A 13493-nucleotide genomic window follows, 5' to 3' on the forward strand; every position below is an offset into this window, starting at 1 on the left:
ATACACCCTTGCCTGATTTTATTGCCAGCTGTGGGACATTTGATGAGTTCCTCTGTCCCCCATCCTCCCCATGCAGCCAGGCCTCCAAATCTGTGCTGCTCACTGGGTCTTCCTGATTCCAAAGGCCCTCCCTTCCTTCCCCATCTATCCTCTTCCTCTTCCTTCTTCTCCTCATTGTCTCCTTTCCTTCTCCATCTTTCCCCAGGTTAAGAATTCCTGACTTACACAAGCATCCAACAGTGTTTTACTCCCTGGCTATTTTCTTATGAGCCACCTTCCTAATTCTTCACTCCTATTTTTTATCTCTGGAACCATATTCAAATATATCTTAAGCACATATTCTGTACCAGGCACTTTGTTGAGTGCTTCACAAATATCATCACATCCTCCAATTCAGCTTGTCTGGATTTGGATTAAGAGGATCTCATTTGGAATCCTGAACCTGGATGTTCTTGCGATCTTGGGCAAATAATTTTACTTCCCAGAATGACAGATCCCTTACCTGTAAAACATGGGTATTTGGTGAGGTGTGCCTCTTCCAGAATTAAATTTTCTCACCCTACAAGACTGAGGCTGACATCATAGATCCTAATACTTAAAAGAACTGTAAGAGAGGAACTGCCCTTAGCCTTTTGAGTCCTGAAAGTGGCTACTTCCTACTTTGTCAAATAGACATCATGGCCAGAGATTTCATTCCATCAATGTAGGTAAGTCTTCCCTCTGCCCACATAGATACTAGCCTTTAAACCTTATTGCACCATCTTCTTGGCTGAAAAAATAATTTCCCCTGGTGTCTAGCTTTCCAGTACCTCATTGCATTTAATTAGGTTTGTGCTGAGAGAATAGTCTTGTCCTGGCTGGAATTCCATGCCCTTCCATCTTACAAGAACCTTGTGGCAGGTGAAAAAAGAAATGATGATTTAAAATGATTCAACCCTCTGAGCATATTGATTTATTAAGCAATGTTTACCAATTGTCCAACAAACCAGAACCAGGACCCCTCAGCTTTGGCATTGGACTCTAAATAAAGAGAGAGACAAGACTTTTATGCATTAAAAGAATTAATAAGATATTACCAATTAATTAAAAGAAAAAAATTAGCCAGAATATAAATTTAGGTAATCTGATTTTTAATTGGAGGAAAGATTAGGGACTTTACAACTTGGGAGAGGAAGACTAATTAGGTACAGTCCCCTGAAATCAGAAAAAGAGGCATTTGAACCCCCCAGTGCCCAAGTGACTGTAAACAAAGGAACTTGGAAATAATAATTGATTGATCAATATGGGGCCAGTTTTCAGATAAGACTCATGAGTTGCTTAAGATGTATAAGTGAGAGAAAACTCCCTGCATCACATCAGTCTTTGAATCAGACTGGATTCCTTATCATCATAGCCTAGGTCCTTAGTTAAAGGTCCAGTTTCTGAGCCATGCAGGGCTAGGGCCAAACAATGCAATAAGGTTTCCTCACAATTGCCACAGTGGAATAAAATTTTCTCACAGGACAGAAATTGGACTATACCCATAATTGAAGAGAAACTAAGCTCCAGAATTGAGTCACAAGATGGAGTCAGTGTGGTTTATGCAATTCCTACAATTAACCACTTGCTATCCCAATCCCCATACTTTCCCTCAACCTCTTCTAGTTCTTGTTCTGTTAGTAAAGTTTTCAAGAGCTTGGTATCCCTTCCAGGCCTTGGGAAAGCACTAGTTCGGGAACTCAATGAAAGACACAGATCTCATGGACTCACAGAATATGAGGTGCCTTAGAGACTATCCAGTCTATTTTAACAGATGAGAAAACTGAGATGCAAAGGACTTTATTAGATTCATGAAGTTTGTTGAATTCCAGTAGAACTGAGGTTCAAACCACCTCAAACCCAGGGCTTTCCTCTAGGATATGACTGTCTTCTCTTTAATCAGTCAATCAACAAACATTAATTAAGTGCTTGCTGTATGCAGTTTTTCCCCTCAGGAAACTTCCAGTGATGACCACATTTTCTTATAGAGGTAGACATAAATTAGAAACAAAGCAATTTAGGGAGAAGGGAGAAGCACTGGCAGCTGAGGGATCAGGAAAGGCTCTATGTGGAAGGTAGTGATTAAGCTGAGCCTTCAGCCACAGCTCCAAACTTCGTGGGGAGGGGGAGGAAGATGAGGGCAGCAGAGGGGTGGGGAGAGTGAGGCCATGAATATTTATAACAGATTTCTCTCACCAGAGGACACATTAAGTCTTGCAGCATAACCAAACTGAATTACCATGAAATAAACTTTCTTAATTAAACCAATTAAATTTCTTCTCAGTATGTAATTTAGAAACTCTGATAAGCCCTGGTAGAAAAGGTTCATTTTAGCCTTAAGCTAGCCTGGGAAGGAAGGAACATCTGGTCATTGTAAGAAAAGCCTGTTCAGTCCTTGGGCAAAACAGTAGTGAATGGCAGAACTATCCAGGGTTCTGAAACTATGGGCTGGAGGCTTCCAGAAAGGACTCTGGCATCAGCCAACTGAACCTTTCAACTTGTGCATACTACATTGGCTTTGGTTTTCTTTTCTGAATATTAATGTTATACAGAGTTATTACATATTTTCCCATGTATCTTCTAGAATAGTGAGATAACATATTGAGTTAGAACGTATCCTAATTTGTGTATCTATGAATATAACTGAACATATATAATTTAAACATATTAAGATACATAATAGAACTGTTAAATATATGTATACTCCATTTCTATGATGCTTTAAGGTTTACAAAGCCCCCTCTTTATAACAAGAAAGGCAGAGTGGTAAAGTGGATAGAGGTTGGACTTGATGCCAGGAAAGTCTGATTACCTCTGACATTTACTAGCTGTGTGACTCTGGCCAAGTCATTTGACCTCTGAGCTGCAGACAACTCTATAAGACTCTTTATGGTTATAAAAGGGCTAGTGCATTATCTCTAGTGGAACAGAGTGGTTTCCCACATCAGTGAAATCTTAGCTCCTTAACTAATTTCACACAACCCTATGAAGTAGGTAGTTCAATGGTTATCATATCCAATTTATAGATGGGGAACATGAAGCTTGGAGAACTGGTAGAAAGACAATGTGATGAAGTAGAAAAAGCCTTAGATTTGGGGTTAGAGGACCTGGGCTCAAGCTTGGTCATTTATTAGCTATGTAACCTTGAATAAGTCCTTTCCCTTCTCTGGGGCTGCTTCTTTCCCTGTAAAATAAGGGGATTAAGTTAAATGACTTCTAAAGTCTCTAACAGTTCAAAGTCCAGGAACTTCCAGTATAAAAATTTACTTTTCTATCAGGAAGTACTTCTAGAATGTCTATGTTCTAATCCTGAATTCTCCATTTCCCACTTCTGCATGGGACTTTAGGATTATAAACGCTATTTCATCTATTAGATCATTTGAATCTTATGCCAGACCTTCCCAATCACCAAGTCCAATCCAAACCAAAATTTAAAAAAATCCTACCTACAATGTCCCTGCTGAGTGCTTCTCCAACTTCTACTAGGCTGGCAGTATAAGTGGCATTGCCCCTTTTCTATGAAGATGAAAAGCAAGGCTCAGAAAGGGAAGCATGGCTAAGGTTTCAAAGTCCAATCAGTGCCAGAGTTGTAACTTGAGATCCCATCTTCTGATTCCAAATTTAGTACTCTTCTCACAAGTTTGAAATGACTTTTCCTGGAACTTAATTTTCTGCAGGTTGATGCCCAGTTTCCCTCCTGGGGAAATGCATGACCTAGTCAAGGTCATGAGACACTTAGAAGTCCTGCTTCTGCTGCTTTTTAGCTGTTTGACCATGAATAAGTTCTCTGAACTTCCTGGACTTTGGAGTTTTTTTATTTTTGTAAAATTAGAATAATTATATTTGCACTATTTGTCTATCAGAGGCAGGGTGAGGATCAAATGAGGTAAAAAGTCCAAAGGACCAGGAATTATTGCTATCATTACCCCAGGTCAAGAATCAGGTCCTACTACCTCTGTATTTCAGCATCACTGATGCTTTCAAATGCCTTTTGTTTTTTACATCATTGTCCTCATCATTTCCTGATATACCCTCCTCTGTAACAAAGAAAAACAGTTAAGCAACATCTAACAAAGTGACCTTGTTTTTCTGTGCACACAAGAGTGTTTTCTACAGAAAGGAGGGAAATGTTTCATTGTCCACTCTCTAGGACTAGGATTGCTTATTGCAAGGACACCACTGACATTTAAAAACAATTTAAGTCCTATATCTGCAGTACTTTAAGGCATACAAAGCATTTTTCCTCACAGCAATCCCATCAGGGAAATTGAACAAGTATTAGTATCCGTTTTAAAAGACAAATCAGGAAACTGAGTCTTGGTGAAGTCAAATGAACTACAATGAGTTTTTCAAAGTCACACAGGTGGGTCCTAAGAGGTAGTGTTTGAATTCAGATCTCTTGACTCCATATCTAGCAAGGTTTCCACTCTCTTGCACTTCTGCTCGTTAAGAAGATGTCTCTTCTCCTCAGTCTGTGTTAGTTTTGCCAGAGTTCTAGAAGACCTTTAGGGAGACAAATCTCAACATGATATAGCACAAAGATGCTTAACCTCAGTCCATTTCAAGCCCCAAACATGCCATTTGACCTTGAGTGAGTTGTTGATCTATGCGGTACATCAATTTCCTTTTCTATCTGCTGATGCCAGCTCTGACATCCTCAGGGATGGATGAGTATCAAAATGTGCATAAGGCAAAGATGAGGTAATTGATGGGAAAAGTCTTTGCGAATATGACTGGACCAGTGTCTAAGAAAAGGGGAAAGAGTGCAAGAGGCTGTGGGAGGAGGTGAGGGTCATAGCACTGTGGGCCACTTGGCAGGACTGAGCTCCCACTGACATCAGAACACAGCATTATCTCACACAGCCTTTCAAATGGCAGGTTAGAGACATGATCTCATTTCAGTTTCACAATATTTTTGTGATCTAGTGCTATGATTATCCCTGCTAAGAAAACCAAGGCTCATTGAGATGAAAGGACTTGCCCAGGACCACCCAGTTAGTAAGTGCCTGAGGAGGGATTCAGACCCATGTCTTTCTGCCTCCAGATTCAGAGTTCCACTCCCTAACGTGCTCATCTCTCCATGAGTCAGCATCAGCACCACTCAGCTCTAGGTATTTGTTGTTGTTTTCTTTTAAACCTCAAATAAGCATCTTTTCCATTCACCCAAGCTCCTTCTCTCCTTTGTTTCTCTCCAGTCTGCCCTCCTGACTCACCAACTTTCTCTATCATGGAACAGAGATCTCTTCACCGCCTATTTATTCCATTCATGGCTCTCTCACAATAGCAGTATCCTTCACTCCTTTTGGCTTCTTTTCTTCTGAGAAGCTGGTTTCCTTAAGAATCTCCATTTTATGGAGGACACCTAAGACTGTCATGTCTTCAGGCCCCTCCAGGCTACACTTCCTGACTCATTGGACTTTTTTCTACCATGTCTCTTCTCCAATACAACTCTGCTCCCCTTTTTACTTCCCTTTTTTTGTGTTATCTTCTCCCATTAGAGTGTAAGCTCTTTGAGGGCAAGGACTGATTGCCGTTTATGTTTGTATTTGTATTCCAAGTGCTTAGCACAGTGCCTGGCACAAAGTAATCATTTAATAAGTGCTTTCTGACTTGACTACATCGTATACTCGGAGATCAGTGCCGGAGCCCCTTGAGCCCAACAGTCTGTTTCAATTTGAAGGAGGAAGTGAAGGTGGCTCAAAGTGAGAGTTTGCTACAATAGAAAGGAAACTGGATTTGGAATGTGTGAGCCTGGCTTCAGATCTAAGATCTGTCACTTACTAGCACTGACCCTCTCTGGGACCAAGTCTCCTCATCAGTAAAAGGACTTGCATTATTAAGCTGCTTCTAAACCCCATGATCCCAGAAGTCAGTTGATCAGCAAGTATTTATTAAGGACCTACTTTATGTCCAGCCTAGTCTATGGGCTAGAAGCTGAGGATATGGATCCTGAAACACCTCTTTACTAAAGGGAAGGATTACATCTTCTGTTTCCTCTGCCTGGAGGCTTCTAAGTCCCTAAATACAGACTCATTCTAGGCTGAACTACTGTCTCTATTCTTTCATTCAGTGATGACTCCTTTCCCTAGAACTCTTCTTCCACTCCCTTATCTACTTGTTGAAGTCCCTCCTTTCTTACATCAAGACCCAACTCTAGGGGCAGCTATGTGGCTTAGTGACTGGATAGAGAGCCAGACCTGGGGACAGAAGATCCTGGGTTCAAATCTGACCTCATATCCTTCCTTAGCTGTGGGACTCTGGGCAAATCATTTAACCCCCATTGCCTAGCCCGTACCACTCTTCAGCCTTAGAAATAATACTTAGTATCAATTCTAAGACAGAAGGTAAGGGGAGAAAAGGCCCAATTCAACCTTTCCTTTGGAAAAAATTTCCTGGCTTTTCCTCAGCCAGAAGCACCCTCTCTTCTAGAATCTGTCATGCCATCGTGGTCTCTTCTTCATCCTTAATCCCATAATAGTGGGCATCCCTATAATGCACCTTTAAGTTTTTTTTTTAAACCCTTACCTTCTGTCTTGGAGTCAATACTGTGTATTGGCTCCAAGGCAGAAGAGTGGTAAGGGCTAGGCAATGGGGGTCAAGTGACTTGCCCAGGGTCACACAGCTGGGAAGTGTCTGAGGCCAGATTTGAACCTAGGACCTCCCATCTCTAGGCCTGGCTCTCAGTCCACTGAGCTACCCAGCTGCCCCCACCTTTAAGTTTTAACAACTGACTTTTCCTTTCAACATAAACCACATCATAAACCTTAAAGCACTATGCCAATGCTAGCTATGGTTATCATTATCCATCTCATTCTCCTCTAATTCAATGGAGTTCAGATAGAAATCATTCTGGAGCTTACAACTACCCTGCTAATATTCTTTTACACTTCATGTTTTGGAGATGATTATACAGGTGGCTAAAATGGATATTTTTGCAATTTCATCTTTTGGATAATCACCAAAAGTGTCCTTGGGACAGTTAGCAGAGAGTTTGAAAGGGCTGATGTCCAGTTCATCTTGTTCCCACATGACTTTGACTTCTTCTGTTATATCTTGGTATTTGGGAAAGTTTTCAGTACTTGGTTTGAAAATTGATGAGTGGTATGGCTCCATCTATTAAAACAAGACTTAAAAATTTTTCAGGATTAAAATGGCTGCATGGATAGAAGTGGTTGTGAACAACAATTCTGCCTATGGCCATGTTCCAGTTTCAGGACAGATTAAATTCTCAAGTATGTCCTGAGGTTTGTATTTGTAGGGTGAAGATTTATGATGTTCATATGTGAAGAACTGGTAAATAAGTCTGGCCACCTGATGGTGTCTTTCTAGGTATTAAATGTGTGTGACCCACTGTGATATTCTGCAGTTTCCATTTCCTTACATGGTCTACACCGATCACTAAACTTCTGAAGGACAACTTCTCTGTAGTTTAGGGTGGCAATGATCCCCACCATCAAAATGAACTCCATTTCTACAAACAAAACCCTAGGATGTAGCCATTTTTTTAATTTGGAAATTTTTATTTAATTAATTAAATTAGAATATTTTTCCATGGTTACAAGATTCATGTTCTTTCCCTCCCCTTCTTCCACCCCACTCCCTTGGCCAAAATGCAATCCCACTAGGTTTTACTTCTGTTATTGATCAAGATCTATTTCTATATTATTGATATTTGCACTAGGGTGATCATTTAGAGTCTACATATCTCCATATCCCCATTGACCCATGTGATCAAGCAGTTGGTAGCCATTTTTTGATGCTTCTTTGCCAATGTTTTGTTGGAGTGCGTGCATGTGGGTGCCACTTATCAAGGTGGCCATTCTTAGATCTTAGTCCTTTTATTGGCTGTATCCAAAATTAAACTGAGATTGGTTACTTGCTCAGTGTAGAGGGGGTATTCCTTACCTTCTATTTTAGTATCAATGCTAAGACAGAAGAGTTGCAAGGGCTAGACAATCAGGATTAAGTGACTTTCCCAGGGTCATACAGCTAGGAAGTATCTGAGGCCAAATTTGAACCCAAGTCCTCCCAATTCCAGGTCTGGCACTCTATCCATGGTGTTACCTAGTTACTCCTCTATATGTTTTTAATGCTTTTATCATGTGTTGATGTGCTAAACGAACTCAATCATACCTCTCTCCTCTTTTTTTACCAGGAAGTATAAATCTTTCTCTCACTGCCCAAAGGGGATGGGGCCTGAATTTTGTCAATATCTTTTGGTTGGATGCTTCTTAATCCATCACAATTCATTTTGCTCATCCAAAAAAACAGTGTTGTACAGGTGTTAATTTGATTATGATTATTTCTTTGCAACTCTGTGGTCTAGCTGGCAAAATTATAATTATGCCTGTATTATAGATGAGAAAATTGAGACCCAGAGAGAATGACATGTCCAGTCACAGAGCCAGCAAAGTTCATGGATATCTAGGGTGCTCTGATTCCCAAGTCTGTCTCTCTCTGTCTACATAGTCATGCTTTCCAGAAACATCCAGAAGGCTCTCATATAGAAGAGGGAAAACTCTTGTTCTACTTGGTACCAGAAGGGAAAGCAGTAAATAGAGGTTTCAGAGAAAGGGGGGATTCATAGTTAATGAATGAAATGGAAAAGTTATCAAAAGATAGGATTCAGAGCTAGGAGGAGACTCTTCTACAAAGTCCAAAAATTCCTTCCATTTTACAGTTAAGAAAATGAGGTCCAGGGAAGCTGACCTCCTGGATTTTATGAACTCTGTCCTCTGTAAATTGAGGTGGGTTGGAGTAGCCTGAATTCATGAAATCTAGGAAGTCCATTTTTTTGTATTTTTTTTTCTCCTGAGCTTGTTAAATACCTAACCTCCCGGTGGAAGATGCTAGGCCAGTTAATTATAAAGAGGAAGGGATTACCAAGGGATTAACATTGGATAAGTACAGAGGATAAGCCTGTGGTCTTCAAGTGGAAGCTGGGTGATGGTTTGGGGGAGGTTATTCTATGGAGGAGTTTCTCATTTAGTTACTCCTCCCCCATTCCAGGTACCTTCTGATTCCTAGATCTTAGGATTCTGTGACACTTGCCCCAGTCTTATTTCCTATCAACCCCTTTCAGCAGAGCCATAATGGTGAATTGATTGGGGTTTTGTTCTAGGGGGAAGCAATTTGGAGCATGCTCATGCTTGAGCTCATAGTCTTTTTCTAATATAGAAATGATGGAACATGGCACCTAGTTAGCAGGAAAAAATTATCAAAACAGGAAGCTATGGAGGCAACAACTTGGGTGACTTCCTCTCTGGCACTGATCTCCATCGATCAGCAATAAGCATTTATTTAGCACTTATGTGTCATGCACTGCTCTAAGCCCATGGCAGCAGCCTGTCCAGTTGCGCTCAAAGATTCGCTTCATGCCACTTTTGGGGGGGGGTGCACTTTGCATTTCTTGTCCCATCCCATCCTTGATTACTATTGCTTTACTTTACTAGCAGATTACTACTACTACCTTTCAAGTGCCTCATATTCCAAACTAAAGAGTATCTGGTTTCCTGATCTTGACCTGTTTTGTCCTGCCCCTTCCACATTACATACTGCACCTAGAATTAAGTCTAGAGTTCTCCTTTTGGAATCTTGAGTCCTTCAAGTCCTAGATCTACTGGAAATAATCTTGGAATTGGATCCAGAGTTTGAATCCTAGCTATGGTACTTACCTGTTAAGTGGTCCTGAGAAAGTTTGTTTAGTTTCTTCATCTATAATATGAGATAATTGAATTTCTCAGATTCCTTCAATGAAATATTTTGTGAGTACCTTCCAGGGACAAGGTACTGGATTAGTTCTGGACAAACAAAAATGAAATCTCTGACCCCATGGAGCTTATATTCTGTAAGAGCTAAGAAGTTCCTTCTAGCTTAATGTCATATGAAATAAGGAACTACTTTCCTGAAGTCTTTCCTGGTTCTCCCAATCAGAAGTGACCTGTAGGTTTTTAGATTTCAAAAGGATAGGATTTGTAATCAAGTCCACAGACATTTATTAACCACTCCTTATATGCCAAATCTCATGCTAAGTGCTGGGGTCCCAAAGAAAGGGAAAGGTAATCCCTTCTACCAAGGAGTTCACAGTCCAAATGGGGAGTAGTAACATGAATACAATCATGTATGAAGAAGACATAGGATAAACTGGAGATAATTGATGGAGTAAAGGGACTCACATTGAGGGAGGATCAAGAAATACTTATTAGAGAAGATAGGATTTCAGCTGAAATGTGAAGGGAGCCAAGGAAGTCAGGAGCCAGATTCCTTTTTCAGTTCCCAAATCTCCCTCTTCCCAATTAGTTCCCCCATTTACTGAGAAGGAAAGAAAAATAAAACCCATCACAAATATGTATAGTCATGTAATACTTAAAAATTAATTCAGAATATTCATTGGAAGGTCAAATACTGAAGCTGAAGCTTAAATACTTTGTCCTCATAAGAAGACAGGACTCATTGGAAAAGACCCTGATGTTGGGAAAGACTGAAAGTAGAAGGAGAAGGGGATAGCAAAGGATAAGATGGATAAATTTAAAAAATGTCATGAATATGAACTTGGACAGACTTTGAGAGATGGTAGAGGACAGAAGGGCCCGGTGTGCAAAGGTTCGTGGGGCCAGATGTCAGAGTCAGATAGGGCTAAATGACTGAACAACAACAACAACACAACATGCAAAACAAATTCTTGCATTAGCCATAGGAAGGAAGGAAGGAAGGAAAGAAGGAAAGAAAGAATATGCTTCATTCTGCAATCTGAGTCCATCAACTCTCTAACTGAAGATGGACAGCATATTTCCTCATGAGTTCTTTGGAATTGTGGTCAGTCTTTGTATTGATCAAAGTTACTAAGTCTTTCAAAATTTATTGTATTTGCAATATTGCTGTTACTTTGTAAATTATTCTGATTCTGCTTACTTCATTTTGCATCAATTCATACAAATCTTCCCAGTTTTCTCTGCAACTATCTCCTTCATTTCTGATGGCAATAGTTGTTTGTTCTCCTTATCTTATCTCCTCCTTGCCCCAGTAGACCTCTCTGAGGAGAGGGTCTTCCTTATTTCTGTGTCTTCCAGTACTGGGTATGATACAATTATGGAATGGTTTGTCAGGGAGTGATGATAATATTGCTTCTTGCTGAAATCTTGACCATGACTCCTTGTAGAATATATATGAACAGAATAACCCTATAATAGAAAAGAATTTTGAGCAAGAGATACAAATATAAAAAGGAAAAGGACCTATTCTGTACAAAAATATTTATTACAGTTCTTTTTATGGTAGCAAAAAATTGGAAATTGAGAGGTTATCCATCAACTGGGGAATGGCTGAACAAGTTGTGATATATGATTGTGATGGAATACTATTATGCTAAAAGAAATGACAAGCAGGAAAACCCAAAAAAGGGTTACATGAACTGATGCAAAATGAAGTAAGGAGAACCAGAAGAATATTGTACATAGTGACAGCACTATTTTTTTATGAATAAGTGAGAATGATCTAGTTATTCTCAGCAATGCAAGGATCCAAGACAATCTCAGAGACTCATGATGAAAAAGGTCTTCTACCCTCCAAGAAAGAATTGATGGAGTCTGAATGCAGACTGAAATTATATTTCTATGTTTGACTTTTCCTTCTTTCTTATTCACTTATTCACTTGAGATCTCTTCAACAGAATAACTAATATGGAAAAATGTTTTATATGATTGCACATGTAAAATCTATATCAGATTGTGTTACCATCTTAGGGAAGGTGGAGGATGGGAGAGAGGGAAAGAATCTAGATCTCAAATTTTTTAAAAGTTAATGTTAAAATTGGTTTCATGTGTGATTTGGGGAAAATAAAATGTTATTTTTAAAAGAAAGAGATGTAGACACATTGAATTTTAAAAATTAAATCCTATTGAAATTTATGCATACTGAATTTTTATTGTTTCTATTGAAATTTATTAAAGGAGGCTTAAAAGAAGTGTAGAGAGATATACTTTATCAACAAAAGTAGAGAATCTCTTCTTCTGTCAAAAATGTGTTGGATTCTTCTGTTTATGTACCTCATCTATGTCTTACTCCTATTATCATCATTCATTTATCCATTTTGATCTTTTTAAGAATTCAGTTTAATTTTTAAATCAGCAAAAATATGTTTTCTTTCTCTCCCACTTTCCCCCAAATTGAGAAAAAATATAATCCCTCTTGCAAACATCCATAGTCAAGCAAAATAAATTCCTATATTGACCACACCCCAACATATATAATTTTGCATTCTGAAACTTTCATTCTAAATCAGGGAGGGGGTAGAATGTCTCACCCCAAGTCTAATGGCATTATGGTTTCTCATCATGCTGTTCAGTTACTAAGCCTTTCAAAGTTGCTTGTCTTTACAATTTTGCTATTGTATAAATTGTTTTCCTGATTCTATTCCCTTAACTTTGCAACAGTTTATAGAAATCTCCCCAGGTTTCTCTGAAATCATTTCTTACACAGCAAAAGTAGACTTGTTTAGCCATTCATCAACTGATGTGTGTTCCCTTCAGTTTCCAGTTCTTTACCATCTTAAAGAGAGCTGCCAGAAATATTTTTTACATTAGTTCATTTTGCTTAGCATCAACCCTTCCTTTTATCAATCCTTCATCTTGTTTTTTTTAAACCCTTACCTTCCATCTTGGAATGAATTGATTCCAAGGCAGAAGAGTGGTAAGGGCTAGGCAATGGAGGTCAAGTGACTTGTCCAGGGTCACATAGCTGGGAAGTGTCTGAGTTAAGATCTGAACCTAGGACCTCCCATCTCTAGCCCTGGCTCTCAATCCACTGAGCCACCCAGCTGCCCCCTTAATCCTTCATCTTATTACACACCCTCTTCCCCCCCTTCCCTTCTGTTTTCCTATTGAGTAAAATATATTTCTGTATCTGACTCATGACTGTGCATATATTTTTCCTTCCTTTGACTATTAAGATGAGGTCCTTCTACCCTTTCTTCCCAGTTTGTAGAGACTTCTATTTGCATACCCTGATTATGTTGAAATAATTTCCCCCTTTCTCCGTAGTATATTCTTCTTTTTGTTCTCTTTCCATTCATAAGATCATCATGACAAAGAAGAAAGACCTTGTTTAATTATACCACCTCTGTGATCTGTGAGTTTGGGAGAGTTCAGAGATGCAGGTATCATCTTCCTATATTAGAATGGAAGCACTTTATCCTCGTTTAGCCCTTTATCTTGTGTGTTCATGCTTGCCTTTTTATATTTTTCTTAAACTCCAGTGTTCAAACTTCAAAGTTTTTACAAAACTCTGGCCTTTTTATTAGAAATGCTTGGAAGTCCTCTGTTTCACTAAAAACCTGCTTTCTTCCACTGTGATTATACTTTTGTTTTGCTGAGGAAGTTATTCTTGACTGTTAGTCTATATCCTTTTTTTCCCCTGGAATATTGTATTGTAGTCCCCACCCCTTTATAATGAAGGCTATTAAATCATATGTGATCCTG

At 39.2% G+C, this 13493-nt stretch overlaps 1 long non-coding RNA gene across 1 annotated transcript; it reads right to left on the minus strand.

Annotated features, from left to right (window-relative positions):
- Window positions 1-937: 937 nt before the first annotated feature.
- LOC103101420 (uncharacterized) lies at window positions 938-11858 on the minus strand. The gene is made up of 3 exons (XR_001627423.2): window positions 10930-11858; window positions 6978-7145; window positions 938-1020 (listed from the first exon to the last, which is right to left on the minus strand). It is a non-coding gene; the product is annotated as an uncharacterized LOC103101420 (long non-coding RNA).
- Window positions 11859-13493: the final 1635 nt, after the last annotated feature.

This window comes from Monodelphis domestica, chromosome 2, assembly GCF_027887165.1.
Source record: "Monodelphis domestica isolate mMonDom1 chromosome 2, mMonDom1.pri, whole genome shotgun sequence".
Taxonomy (NCBI): Eukaryota; Metazoa; Chordata; class Mammalia; order Didelphimorphia; family Didelphidae; genus Monodelphis; species Monodelphis domestica.